This window comes from Gopherus evgoodei, unplaced genomic scaffold (assembly GCF_007399415.2).
Source record: "Gopherus evgoodei ecotype Sinaloan lineage unplaced genomic scaffold, rGopEvg1_v1.p scaffold_32_arrow_ctg1, whole genome shotgun sequence".
NCBI lineage: Eukaryota > Metazoa > Chordata > Testudines > Testudinidae > Gopherus > Gopherus evgoodei.
This window is the reverse complement of record NW_022059994.1, coordinates 660,439-675,190: the sequence shown is the minus strand read 5'-3', so window position 1 is coordinate 675,190 and position 14,752 is coordinate 660,439. Positions and strand designations below refer to the sequence as shown.

The 14,752-nt window shown below is 50.9% G+C and overlaps 1 protein-coding gene and 1 long non-coding RNA gene across 6 annotated transcripts in view; both read right to left on the bottom strand.

Annotated features, from left to right (window-relative positions):
- LOC115640727 (zinc finger protein 420-like) overlaps positions 1–14,752 on the bottom strand; it is a 168,528-nt gene that overhangs the window by 19,863 nt on the left and 133,913 nt on the right. The window lies entirely within an intron of this gene.
- Positions 3,779–9,661, bottom strand: LOC115640948. 2 transcript variants are annotated; one of them, XR_003997977.1, is made up of 3 exons: positions 9,622–9,661; positions 4,338–4,425; positions 3,779–3,812 (listed from the first exon to the last, which is right to left on the bottom strand). It is a non-coding gene; the product is annotated as an uncharacterized LOC115640948 (long non-coding RNA). The 2 variants fall into 2 exon arrangements; XR_003997978.1 differs by lacking the exon at positions 9,622–9,661 and adding an exon at positions 5,921–6,363.

Here is a 14,752-nt window from a genome sequence, read left to right as displayed (position 1 = left end):
GCCTGGGGTTTGCTTAGACCAGGCAGAGCCAGAGAGTCACAGACAGCTGATGCTGGATCCTCACCCCCAGTGATGGGCAGCTGAATCCTTGGGAGCCAAACACCCCTGATGTGTGTGGGAACGAGAAAATGGGTTTGTCACCATGGGCAGCCCTGCTGTGTGGAGGAGTCTCTGGGTATGGTTACATTTGGAATTTCAAAGCGCTGCCCCGGCAGCGCTGCAGGAGCGCTGCCGCGGCAGCGCTTTGAAGTGTGAGTGTAGTCAGAGCGGCAGCGCTGGGAGAGAGCTCTCCCAGCGCTGCATGTAAACCACATCCCTTACGGGTGTAGCGTGCAGCGCTGGGAGCCGTGCTCCCAGTGCTGCCGCCCTGATTACACTGACGCTTTACAGCGCTGTATCTTGCAGCGCTCAGGGGTGTGTTTTTTCAGACTCCTGAGCGCGAAAGTTGCAGCGCTGTAAAGTATGAGTGTAGCCATGGCCTCTGATGTCCAACATTATGTTTGCTCCCCTTGGACCATGTCCCACACTGAGAATGTCTCAGAGGTTTCTTCCTTGTTTAGATTTGCAGATGCCTGATACTCCGGGAGCATCAAATTAACCTTCCCCCACATTCAGGGTCTCGCTGTTGTGTAGGTCACTGAAGTGTGAAGTCAAATTGAATCTTTTTCTGCACTGAAGCTATTCCTAGGGTCTCTCACCCTTCTGGATTCTTTCATGTTTGGTCAGTGCTGAGCTCTTACTGAAGCTTTCCCCACAGTCAAGGCATTTATAGTGCATCTTTCTGGTGTGGATTTCTCCATGTTTAGTAAGATTTGAGCGGTAACTGAAAGTTTTCCCGCACTCGTGGCATTTAAAGGGTCTCTCTCCTGTGTGGATTTTGCGATGTATACTAAGGGCTGAACTTGAGATAAAACCTTTCCCACACTCAAGGCATCCATAGGGTCTCTCTCCTGTGTGGGTTCGCTGGTGTATAATAAGCGTTGCACTTTGACTAAAATTTTTCCCACACTCAAGGCATTTAAAGGGTTTCTCTCCCGTGTGTACTCTCTGGTGTACAATAAGCCTTGAGTTGAGTATGAAGCTTTTCCCACAGTTGAAGCATTTATGGGGCCTCTCTCCAGTATGGATTCTCTGATGTCTAGTAAGTTTTATTCTGTCAGGGAAACTTTTCCCACAGTCAAGGCATTTATATGGTCTCTCTCCTGTATGTTCTCTCTGGTGTTCACTAAGCTTTGACTTCTGAATGAAGCTTTTCCCACAGTCAAAGCATTTATGGGGTCTCTCTCCTGTGTGGGTTTTCTGATGTGCATTAAGGGTTGATTTCACATTGAAACTTTTCCCACACTCCTGGCATTTATAGGGTCTCTCGCCTGTGTGGATTCTCCTATGTCTAGTAAGTGCTGAGTTCTCAATAAAACCTTTCCCACACTCAAGGCATTTATAGGGTCTCTCTCCTGTGTGGGTTCTCTCATGAGTTAAAAGTGCTGAACTCTTACTAAAACTTTTCCCACACTCATGGCATTCATAGGGGCTCTCTCCAGTGTGAGTTCTCTCATGTGCAATAAGTGTTGCATTCTGAATAAAACCTTTCCCACACTCAAGGCATTTATAAGGTCTCTCTCCTGTGTGGGTTCGCTGATGCGTAATAAGCAGTGAGTTATGATTAAAACTTTTCCCACACTCATGGCATTTAAAGGGTCTTTCTCCTGTGTGGGTGATCTCATGTCTAATAAGCTCTGAGCTCCGAATAAAACCTTTCCCACACTCACAGCATATATAGGGTCTCTCTCCTGTGTGCACTCTCTGGTGTACAGTAAGCCTTGACTTCTGTATGAAGCTTTTTCCACAGTCAAAGCATTTATAGGGTCTCTCTCCTGTGTGCAGTCTCTGGTGTGTAGTAAAGCTTGACCTCTCACGGAAGCTCTTCCCACAGTCCAAGCATTCGTAGGGCTTCTCTCCTGTGTGGGTTCTCCGATGTGTAAGAAGGTTTTCACTGAAATGGAATCTTTTCCCACACTCAAGGCATTTGTAGGGTTTCTCTTCATTGTGACTTGTCTTCTGGATGGTGGTTTCCTTGGGATCCTTCCATCCTCCATCACATTCAGAGGATTCATCCAGTTTCTTCCCAGGATAGTTTCCCAGCTGCATCTCTGATCTGTGTCGATCTCCCCAGGCATTTCCCTGCTCCAAGCACTGGGAAAAATTCCCTTCAGCTCTTCTCAAAAACCTATCCTGCAGTTCCACTTTCTCAGGACCTTCCTGCTGCTGATTCTCCTCCTTGTTCTCACTCACTGTCCTATCACCTGCTGGGAGAAAGAGAATCCAGACAGGAGTCACTGCCTGTGTCGGGGAGAAAGGACAGAAAGAGGAATAGCAAAGAGGGAAAACACAACACAGTGACTGCTGGGGAGATGGAGACACTGGATTCAGCCTACACATCCCACCCTAACACTCCCAGGGAAGGAAAGTCAAGGAGGAAATTCCAGACAGTTAACAGGATGGGTGGGAAGCCGTGACTGATATTTGCCTTGATGATACGACACCTGCTGACTGCAGCCCTGACCTGGGTGAGATGAGGCAGAACTGGGTGCTCTTGCTCATGGCACATTTCACAGTCCCAGCTTTTTCCTTGACTCACCAGATGTTTCTGTCTCAGTTTCCCTGACTCCTCACCTGTGCGGGTGCCTCTCGGGCTCACACTTTCCTCAGAGGCCTGGAGATCCGGGACCCATGGCTCTTCCCCTCGTTCCAGCTGGGTGATCAGGTCAGGTTTAGCAACAGGGAATCCTGCTCAGGGGGTGAAATCAGGCAAGCTTAAGACACATGGAGCATTGGTACAGTATCTGTCATAAGGAACATTCCCTGAGATTAACCTGACCCTACATGGGACTGTGGTAACTCAGACCCCTTGGGAGCAGCAGGGATCTGGGGGCGGGTGGTCTGTTTAGCCCCTCACTAGGAGGTCTCAGGGTAGATGCTCTGACACACACACAGTTTGGGTGTTAAACTCCTGCCTATTTCCAGGCCTGCAGCACCGAGAGCCCTCCCCACAGATGGAGCAAGGTGAATGGTGTGTGAAAGAGAAAAAATACAGGCAGGACAATCCCCTGCTTCTGGTTTCTGGGCAGCTGGAGAGACGAGGATGAATTAGCCTGGCCATTAGGTTTCTGACTCCCCTGTTCCCTTGAATGGGGTATGGAGATGCAAGTCTCTCTCACACTGGCATAGGCACCGACTTCCCGTCTTTTCCGTGGGTGCTCAACCCTGCCTCTGCTCCTGGCCTTTCCTCTCCTCTTCCCACCCCTTCCTCACCCCCATTTCAACCCCTTCCCCAAAGGCCCCGCCCCAACTCCGCCCCCTATTCTAACTCCTTGCCCAAATCCCTGTCTTGGCCCCGCATCCTCCCAAGTGCGCCATGTTCCCATTCCTCCCCCGCCCCCCCGAGTGTGCAAACCGCTGTTTGGGGGGGACACGGCACGCTTGGGGGAGGAGGAGGAGGTAGGGCAGAGGAGCTTTGCTGCCATAGGGTGCAGAGCACCCACAAAGTCGGGGCCTATGCACACTGGAGCTGTGAACTATGCGACCCTCCTCCTCCTCCAATCTAACTGACCAGGGAAGATCCTGACCAGAGTCTGATATGCAAAGCTCACAGCTTTCAATAGCTGAGGCCACAGGAATCCCTTACCCAGCGAGGTCACCGTCTCATGGTTCTGCTGCATGACGTCCCTGTAGAGGGCTCTCTGAGCAGGGTCCAGCAGAGCCCCCTGCCCCTGGGTGAAATACACAGCCACCTCCTCGAAGGTCACCGGCATCTGAAACAACAAGAGTCCCTCACTCAGCACCTGCTGCCCCAGCCACAATCCCAGTAGTCATGGGGGAGGAGACCCAAAAAAGCAGAATCCCACCCCAACCCTGCCCAGAGCAAGGAGGCTTCAGGGGGTGGAAGAAGGTGACAGCTCCTTGTCCCCCCAGCATACAGAGCAGGGCAGGGTCTTCTCATTTCCCACACATCTGCCAGCCACAGGCTGATCTGGAAAGCGGAGCTCTGAGCCGGGGACAGGGACAGGAATCCCAACAGCTTCTCTGCGTATTTCACAGCAGCCTCTGGCCAGCGGGGTCAGGCTCCAACCCTGGGAGTCTGGTCAGTTTTCCCAGCCCTGCCCAAGGGGATGTTTCCTGGTTCAGAAATGGGGGAATGTCCCTCCCTCCTCCCACATGCCAAAGGGCCAGTTCAGAAAATTAGGCTCCAAGTTGAACATGCCCCAGCGGCTTTATCACACCCTGTCCCCTCCCCCTCTACAGAAACTCCCCCCTGCAGCTCCCTGAAAATCTCCTACCTCAGGTGGCTCCATCACAGCCATTTCCATTCCCTGTCCCCTGGAAGATGGGACAATCTGGAGCGACACATGGACATGATTCCTCAGCCTGTCAGGGCGAGAGGGGCGATGGGGGAGGTTTCAGAAGGGGCTTGAGTCCACTTCACACCCCGATTCCCCCCAGGCTCTCTCCCTGCAGACAGACGCTCTGGACTCTGCCACGGTGGGAAAACTCTCAGTCACTTTATTACAACACAGGCCCAGCCCCTCCCACCAGCACTGAACCCCCTGAAACCCTATTTTACCTCCTACCCCAACCCCCAGGACAGAGTCACTAAGATAAATGCTAGAAAAGAGCAGAATCAAAGAAGCCACTTTGGGGGATTCCCCCAACACTGGCCCTGACGGCCGCACATCCCCCCAGCAGCGCAGGGACTAGGCAGATGCAGGATCTGGCTTCTCCTCTGTCAGCTCCTCCCTCTGTTCCCAAGAGAGTCAGTTGGTCCAGGGGATGCAGGAAATGGATCCGGGCAGGGCTGGGAACCTTCCTCCCCACTTCTTGCTCCTGCTGCCCCTTTCGGTCTCACCCCTCCCCTTCCTGTCTCCTTCCCTCCCCCTCTGCCTGGGAAAACTGGGGACTGTCCCGTTCCCATGGGTGTTTGCTCTCCAGGGTGAGCTTGGCTGTTTCACTGAGGGCAACAGCTTGGGGACCCCCAGGCACATGGGGAGCTCCTCCCCCCGGGGTACAAACTCACCAGCAGGTCCCTAAAAGGGGCCCTTTGTGCAGTCTCACTTGCCTGCCTCGCCCCAGCCCTTTCTCCCAGGTCTCCCCATCACCTGCAGGCTCCGGCTCAGGGGCTGGTGTGGGCAGAGCCCGGGGCTGCCCCAGGGGCTGGTTCCATCCACTGGAGAAAGCTGTGCTCTCCCCCCACCACCCATTGGACACAGAAGGGGGTTAATGAAGGTATCCCCTTGGCAAAGACCCTGCTGTGGGAGCAGTAGCTGCTCAGTCAAAATCAAAAGTGCAGATCAAAATGCAAGAGGCAGCGTAAATTAACTCCCGGGCCCTAATATCATGGTTAAGGCCCCCTTAGAGTCACGGATATTTTCAGTAAAACTCAAGGACAGGTCATGGGCTGTAAACAAAATTTCATGGCTCATGATCTGTGCATGACTCGTACTATATCCGGGACAAAATCTTGGGAGTGCTCGTGGGGGGGAGGGCATGGGTGCTGGGGAGAATGTGGCTGGTCAGGGGGATGGCCTGGGGGAGGGTGGGGGAACCGTGGGTGCTGGGAGTTAGCAGCCAGGGAGCTTCACGGGTGATCGGGGCGGCGGTCTAGGGGGCGCTGTGGGTGATTGGGTGGGAGCGGCCCAGGAACCCCAGTAGTGCTGGGGGGCAGAGTTGGTAGGGCTTCCAGGCTCCCTACCCGGCTTCTCAGAAGCGGTGACATCTCCCTCCCTAAGCTTCTAGCTTCCATGACTGCCGTGACAAACTCACAGCCTTAATCATGAGCAGACAGAGACAGACACCTGCCTCCTCTGCCTTAGCAGTAACCTGCCCCCCAACCCCTTATGAGGACAATTCAGCAGCATTTGCCCACCTGGACTCACACCAGAACAGAATCAGAGAACCAGGTCGAACCGATATGCTTAACTGAATGGGAATCAGACTTAAAACATCATTTTTCCTCTTCCTCAGCGAACTTGAATCTGAATTGAACTTGGAAAAAAATGGCTGCCAGTTGAAATGAAGTTTCAGCAATTTTCCAGCTCAATATTTATCAAAATAAAATAAAACCTACTCTGAGCTCATTCATTATAAAAGAAGACACCAAAACAACCCCCAGGCATGTGATCGCTACCAGAACGGCCTGTCCCAGTAGGAGAAGAGAAGGGGGCAGCCCACAGGAGCAGGGAGAGATGGGGGAGAGAAGTAGGGGCTCCCTGTCCCAGAAGTTAACATTAACTCTTCAAGCTCAAGGAAACAGGCTGCTCAATTCTTCTTCCCCTTAGACAGGCCTCCTCTCACCTGCCCCCACCCCTTGGGGCAGCTCCTCCCCCCCATTGCCCCACCTGAGGCAGGCCCCATGCCCCAAACTCAGTTCCCCACTGAAGGAAGCCACAGGGCTCACTCCCAACCCCCTCCCCCCTTCTAGGGATGTCCTGGTAACTGAACCAGAACCAAACCCCAATTCCACTCCTCGCGGCTCACAGAGACTCTAGTTGGACATCAAATCCTGCGCAGAAATCAGACCAGCCTCTGTTCAGTGCTGTCGGCCCAGGAGTCAGACCCCCCTCAAATAAGGAGATAGTCTTTAAACAGAAATATGAAATTGGAAACAGGGTGTGGGGGGATTCTGGGTGGACATTTGCCTGGTAAATTCTCAGCCTTTTGGGTAAAACTTCTGCCCGCCCCTATCTCTGGGTGACCAACTTTTCTAAAGGCAAAAGTGGTACACATGCAGGAACACCGCCCCCTCCTCTTCCCAAGGCCCCCCTGCTCCACCTCTTTCCTCTGTGGCCCTGCTCCCTGGCCAGGCTGGAAGCTGGGCCATAACACCACCTGCACAGGGAGCCTGAGCCACTGCAGGGAGCCCAGGACCCTCCACCTGTCCTTGGCAGGGGGGTGGATTGCCGATTAGGGGACCAGGTGTCTGATTTTGGACCAGAACACTCTGTCGAAAAGGGAGACTCCAGTCAACACCACTAACCACCATAGACTGGTGACGGGGCTTGCAGGCTTCCAGCCAGCCTCCGCGCCATGTGGCTCCGGGGAAGCAGCCAGCATGTCCGGCTCCTAGGCTTAGGGATGGCCAGGGGGTTCTGCGCACTGCCCCCACCTCCCGCCCACAGGCGCAGTTCCCAGTGGCCAGCCGGGTCAGGGCAGGGGACGAACTAGCCCCAGTCGCGATTTCTCAGCAGGCAGCTGTTGAGGGGTCATGGCGTGCACCTCTCCCGCTGGTGCTGGCCCTCTTCTGCTCGCGCTGCTCCTGTAGCTGGGCTCCAGCTGCGGCACCTGCCCCTGCAGCGACCTCACGGTCTGTCCCCCCATCCCCGGCACCCAGGAGTTCGAGGGATAGATCCTCCTCTCCGAGTGCTGGGAATGGGGCTGCTGGAGGGGAAGAGAGGAGAACGAGACCAGGGCTGGCCTTCTGGGTGAGGGGAGAAGAGACCTGAGCTGCATGGGGCAGTTGGACGACCAGCCGAGACATGTGACTTCTCAGGAGCAGGGGTACCCCTCCTCCCCCCTCCTCCACTGCCGTGTGCAGCCACCGCTGCTCCTGTCCCCCGCCTCCTTCCTCCCCGGAGCTCCCAGCCACTCGGACTGAGAGCGTCCTCCTCTCTGATGTGCGGGGGCAGGGGGGGAGAGGCTGATGTTGGGGTGTCCCCCTCCCATGTACCCAATTTCCTTTAAGCTGGGGTGACGGGATAGGGGGAATCTGTGTGTGCTGCTCCCATTGGCAGCGAGTTCTATGGGCTGTGGTGCCTGGGCACCAGGACTATTACTGGTGCCCAGGCACCACGGGCCCAGCTCTGGCACTGTATGAAGCCGAGTCTCTTCCTCGGCCTCGCCTTCTGCCCCCGGGCGCCCCCCCACACATCCCCCAGGCCATTTAAAACAGTCTGGGATGACCACTCACCACCGGCTGCCAGCCCCTCCCCGCAGCCTCTGGGTGGGTGGGTCTGTGTCCCGCCCCAAGCAACCAATGGGAAGCTGTGGGGACAGTGCCTGGGGATTACTGCGCATGGAGACCCCCGGCCTGCCCTGCCTAGGAGCCTCAGGCAAGCACCACACTCCCCTACCCCCTCCCAGAGCCTGCATCCCCCGCTTTTCCCACACCCCCCGTCATAAACATACAGCTAAGAAGGGTAGCATAAAATCCCTTCTTTACCTGTAAAGCGTTAAGAAGCTCACATAACCTGGTTGGCACCTGACCAGAGGGACCAATGGGGAAAGAAGATAATTTTAAATGGGGGGGGGCGGGGGCGGAGAGGCTTTGTTCTGTGAATTCTCTCTAAAGAGAAAGGGAGAAACTAAGCAAGTAATCCTGTTCCTAATGAAATGATACTATTTCTGTAATATTAGATGCAAGTAATAGCAAGGAAATGCGTTAGAGTATCTTTTGTTTAAGCTTGTGAATTTTCTACATGCTAAGAGGGAGGTTTATTCCCGGCTTTTTGTAACTTTCAAGTTTTGCCTAGAGGGAAATCCTGTGTTTTAACTCTTATTACCCTGTAAAATTACCTTCCACCCTGATTTTATGGAAGTGTTTCTTTTCCTTTTTTTCTTTGTAATAAAAGTTCTGTTTTTAAGAATCTGATTGGTGTCCTAAAACCCAAGGGTCTGGTCTGTGCTCACCTTAGTTACTCTCAAGCCTCCCCAGGAAAAGGGGTGAAGGGGCTTGGGGGGAATATTTTGGGGAAACAGGAACCCCAAGTGGTTCTTTTCCTGAATCTTTGTCTAACTCACTTGGTGGTAGCAGCAGTACTGTTTAAGGACAAGGAAGAATTTGTGCCTTGGGGAAGTTTTTAACTTAAACTGGTAGAAATAAGCGTAGAGGGTCCTGCGGGTCCCTGCCTCTGTACCCTAGAGTTCAGAGTGGTGAGGGAACCCTGACACCCCTCCTCCGGCCTGCACCTCCCTTCCCACACACCCTCTCCTGCCCCCAAACTCCCCCCCAGAGCCTGCACCCCTCACCCCCTCCTACAACCCTAGCCCCTGCCCCAGCCTGGAGCCTGCATACAGCACCCAAACTCCATCCCAGAGCCTGCACCTCCCCTTCCCACACACCCTCTCCTGCCCCCAAGCGCCCTCCCCGAGCCTGCACCCCTCACCCCCTCCTACACCCTCCCCTCCTGCCGCAGCCTGCACAAAGCACCAAAACTCCATCCCAGAACCTGCATCCTCCATTCCAGCCACGTTCCCGTCAGCCTCAAAATCCCCCCTCTGCCCCCCCCCGATCACCCTGCATCGCCCCATCCTCCCTTCACTGCAATCACCGCCCCTGCCCCCATCCCATCCTGCTCCCCCTCCTGCCCCCGGCCTCACACACCCTGCTCCCCCCTCAATTCCCCCTGATCTTCAGCCCCCTCCCTGCTCCCCCCTCCAATCCCCCACCCTTCCAGGTGTGTCTGTCCCAACACGGCCAGGGCTGGCTCCCCCCGCCCCGCACGCACCGGGGCTGGCGGCAGCTTTCCCAGGCCCCGGGCGGGAATCGCAGCCAACTCCGCTGGGAGCAGCCTGGGGCCAAACCTCCCCCTGCAGCCCGGGGGTGCCGGGGGGGGGGCGGATCTCTCTCACCTTCCCTCCGAGCGGGGCCCCCCGGGGCAGGGGCCGGGCCGGGCCGGGCTGGGGGCTCTGCCCTGGGAGAGGCTCCTGCGGAGCAGCGGGAAGGGCCCTGCTGGAGATTCCCCTCTCCCGGCTGCAGCCAGGGCTCCGGGCTCCCAGCACCAGCCGCCGGGGCTCGGGGATCTCGCCAGGAGCCTGGGAGCCAGAGTCACCGCAGCGGCTGCGAGTCACTTCCTGCTGCCGGGCCGGAGCCCAGCGCTCGCTGCCCCACCGCCGCCTCCCGGCTGCTCCTGGGTCTTAGCGATCAACTCAGCTCGATGCAGCCCCCTGCCCCAGGGCAGTTTCTCTCAGCGCTATGTAGACATCCTGCCTAGAAATCACAGGATCAATGGGAGGCAGTGATTTCCCCAGGAATTGAAATTAGGGGGGGTGTTCGAATTTATGGGACGGGGGTCAGGACCAATGAGATAAATAATAAAGATACGAATAAAGTAAATGTTTTGTTAGGATAACGCAAATTTAACATAAGAATAATGCAAGTTACACCAAAACAGATAACAGGTCTAGATTTCTAAAAAATATACATTTTAAAAAAAGTATTTAATTTAAATTGACTTTTGAAAAGTAAGCCATCATGGCGTAAGAGGAAAGTCCTCTCATGAATCAGTAACTGGTTAAAAGATGGGAAACAAAGGGTAGGAATAAATTATCAGTTGTCAGAATGGAGAGAGATAAATAGTGGTATCCCTGAGGGGTCGGTACTGGGACTATTACTGTTCAACATATTCATAAATGATCTGGAGAAATGGGTAAACAGTGAGGTGGCAAAATTTGCAGTTGATACAAAACTATTCAAGATAGTTAAGTCCCAGGCAGACTGCGAAGAATTACAAAGGGATCTCATAAAACTGGGTGACTGGGTAACAAAAATGGCAGATGAAATTTAATGTTGACAAATGCAAAGTAATACACATTGGAAAACAATCTCAACTATACGTACAAAATGAAGGAGTCTGAATTAGCTGTTAACACTCAAGAAAGATCTTGAAGTCATTATGGGTAGTTCTCTGAAAACATCCATTCAATGTGCAGTGGCAGTCAATGATTCCCAACATTCTGTTTGCTTTTTAAAAAAAACAGGAGTACTTGTGGCGCCTGAGGCCACGTCCAGACTAGGGTATTAAAATCGATTTTAGATACGCAACTTCAGCTACGTGAATAACGTAGCTGATGTCGAATTTCTAAAATCGAGGTACTCACCCACCTGGACGGCGCGGCATCGATGTCCGCGGCTCTCCGTGTCGATTCCGGAACTCCGTTCGGGTTGATGGAGTTCCGGAATCGATGTAAGCGCGCTCAGGGATCAATACATCGCGTCCAGACTAGACGCGATATATCGATCCCCGAGCAATCGATTTTAACCCGCTGATGCCGCAGGTTAGTCTGGACGTGGGCTTAGAGACTAACAAATTTATTTGAGCATAAGCTTTCATGGGCTACAGTCCACTTCATCAGATGTAGCCCACAAAAGCTTATGTTCTTTTTGCAGATACTGACTAACACGGCTGCTACTCTGAAACCTTTGCTTTTTAAAGAAAGGGATAGATAATAAGACAGAAAATATCATATTACCTCTATATAAATCCATGGTACGTGTACACCTTGAATACTGTGTGCAGATCTGGTCATCCCATCCCAAAAAAGACATACTGGAAATGAAAAAGCTACAGAAATGGGCAACTAAAATGATTAGGAGTATGAAACAGGAGGAGAAATTAAAATGACTGGGAATTTTCAGCTTAGAAAAGAGAAGACTAAGGGGGGATATGCTAGAGGTCTATAAAATCTTGACTGATGTGAAGAAAGTGAATAAAGTCAATGTTTTGTTAGGATAATGCAAATTTAACATAAGGAAAATGCAAGTTACACCAAAACACATAACAGACCTAGATTTCTAAAAAAAAAATAATTAAAAAAATGTATTTAATTTAAATAGACTTTTGAAAAGTAAGCCATCATGGAAAAGAGGGCAGTCCTCTCATGGATCAGTAACTGGTTAAAAGATGGGAAACAAAGGGCAGGAATAAATTATCAGTTGTCAGAATGGAGAGAGATAAATAGTGGTATCCTTGAGGGGTCAGTACGGGGACCAGTACTGTTGAACATACTCATCTGGAAAAATGGGTAAACAGTGAGGTGGCAAAATTTGCAGATGATACAGAACTATTCAAGATAGTTAAGTCCCAGGCAGACTGCGAAGAGCTACAAAGGGATCTCACAAAACTGGGTGACTGGGCAACAAAATGGCAAATGAAATTCAATGTTGATAAACGCAAAGTGATGCACATTGGAAAGCAATCTCAACTATACATATAAAATGATGGCATCTGAATTAGCTGTTACCACTCATGAAAGAGATCTTGGAGTCATTGTGGATAGTTTTCTGAAAACATCCCCTCAATGTGCAGCAGCAGTCACAAAAGCAAACAATGTTGGGAATCATTAAGAAAGGGATAGATAATAAGACAGAAAATATCATATTGCCTCTATATAAATCCATGGTACACCCACACCTTGAACAGTGGGTGCAGATCTAGTCACCCATTCTAAAAATATATATGTTGGAATTGGAAAAGGTACAGAGATGGGCAACTAAAATAGTCAGGGGTATGAAACAGGAGGAGAGATTAAAATGACTGGGAATTTTCATCTTAGGAAAGGGATAACCAATGGGGATATGATAGAGGTCTACAAAATCTTAACTGGTGCGAAGAAAGTGAATAAGGAAATTTTATTTAATCCTTCACATAACACAAGAACTAGCAGTCACCCAATGAAATTAATAGGCAGCAGGTTTTTAAAAACCGAAAGGAAGTACTTCTTCACACAATATAAAGTCAACCCAGGGAACACTTTGCCAGGGGATGTTGTGAAGACCAAAACTATAACAGGATTATAAAAAGAACTAGATAAATTCCTAGAGAACAAGTCCATCTGTGGCTATTAGCCAGGATGGGAAGGGATGCAATACCATGCTCTGAGTGTCCTTAGCCTGTTTGCCAGAAGCTGGAAATGGGCAACAGGAGATGGTCACTTGATGATTACCCATTCTGTTCATTCCCTCTGAAGCACCTGGCCTTGACCACTGTTGTAAGACAGGGTACTGGGCTATATGGACCATTGGTCATACTGGGTCAGACCATTCTTATGTAAAAATTAATTATAATAATAAAAATGTTTAGTACAGAAACTCCCCAACATAATGACCTCCCAAGATAGCAACAATGTGAGATAACAACCTTGGCAAATAATACATTTTAAAAATCTTGGCCTACTAGGAAACATATTTATATAAGCTTCCATTCCCAGTCACAAATCTAGCATTCTGGAGCAAAGTGACTAAAATATAGTCCAACAAATAAATGTTTATTTAACATGCCCCTCACTTTTCCCTCCACCGCACTCCACTCACCGGTGTTGTCCTTGGTCAGTGGAGACTCAGAGTTCAGAGTTGCCTTCACATGAGTTCACCTTCCAGGTGGGGGGCAAGAAGGCACCTTGCTTGTTCTTCCAGCTGCTCATTGTTCACTCTGGCCACGTCTGTTCATTGTGCCACCGTTTACTCCACCGCTCTGTTGCCAATGGCCCTGCACAGTCACCTTCTGCTGCCACCTGCCACTGTGACCTCTGCGAGTTGGTCTCTTGAGGTTCCACCAGCTCTCAGTGATTTCAGCTGAGCTCTCAGTGTGGGAACCTCGCTCACTGCTAGTGCAGTCTGGGCTGCCTCTTAGGCTACATCTATACTACAGCATAAAATTGAAATTACTAAAACCGGTTTTATAAAACCGGTTTTATAAAATCGATTTTATGCATCCACACTAGGGCACATTCATTCGGTGGTGTGCGTCCATGGTCCTAGGCTACCATCGATTTCCGGAGGGTGCACTCTGGGTAGCTACAGTAAAAGAATGAGACCAATAACTTCGATTTCCGTCCACACTAACCCTAAATAGATATAGTAATATCGATTTTAGGGTTACTCCTCTCTTTGGGAGGAGTACAGAAATCAATTTTAAGAGCCCTTAAAATTGATTTAAAGTGCCTTGTAGTGTGGACGGGTACAGCGTTAAATCGATTTAACGCTGTTTAAATCGATTTAACTGTGTAGTGTGGACCAGGCCTTACACAAAAACACTGTACCCACAGGAACACTGTCCCTATAACAGGACTAAGCACTTAGACCTGATTGTCAGTGATTTCAGCTGCAGTGGTCACTTAACAAAACAAAAGACTCTCTGTGGAGCCTAATCAGCTCTGTCTTTAAACAGTGGTGAGGGACAGGTCCCCACTCTCTCTCTTGATGCCTTCAAATCATCACAAGCTAAGTACAGTTCTACTGCCCTTTACTCATACAATAAGAACAACATTTCATCCCCCATTCTCCCCACATTCAAGTGGTTTGTAACCCAACCCCAGCCAAAATCTATCACTTGGACAACACAGATCTGTTTGCTGGATACCTAGGTGTGAATGTAAATAAAATCATGCCCTGAAGCCTTTTCCCACAGCCCCAGCTCATCACTAGCTGTCAGGGAGAGCTCATTTAGACTTTGCTTACAAATCATCATTTGAAATTATTAGGTTGGCCAACATCACCGAAATGAATGCACTGACATCATAAAAAACAATAGCTGTATAAGGAAGCAAGGAAGCTAGTATATGTTCATACTTTTCAAATCTATTATACTTTTTCAGATACACATATTTTATCATACACTCTATAAGCTTTTAAAGTGTGTATTAATGTTTCAGTTTAAATTCAGATTTCCAAACAGTCACTACGTTGGTATGTAACTAGCTCACAAAACTGGGCAGGGATGTTGGGGAAATTCAGGGGCGGTGTAGGGAAATCACTGATGGGGGGACAGAAAGGAGCCAGGCAGATCCCAGGGATGGGGGAGAAGGGAGGTTTCTAGGGAGACTCGGGTTGTTCCAGAGGATCCAGGTGTGATGGGGAGTCAGGGACACTCTGGTGACAGATTGGCACAGGGAGGAGATGGTCAGAACTGGTGTCTTGTCTCCACACCATACTCACTGGCTACCAGCCTTGGACTGGAGCTACCAGCTCTGTTCCCCTCGCTCT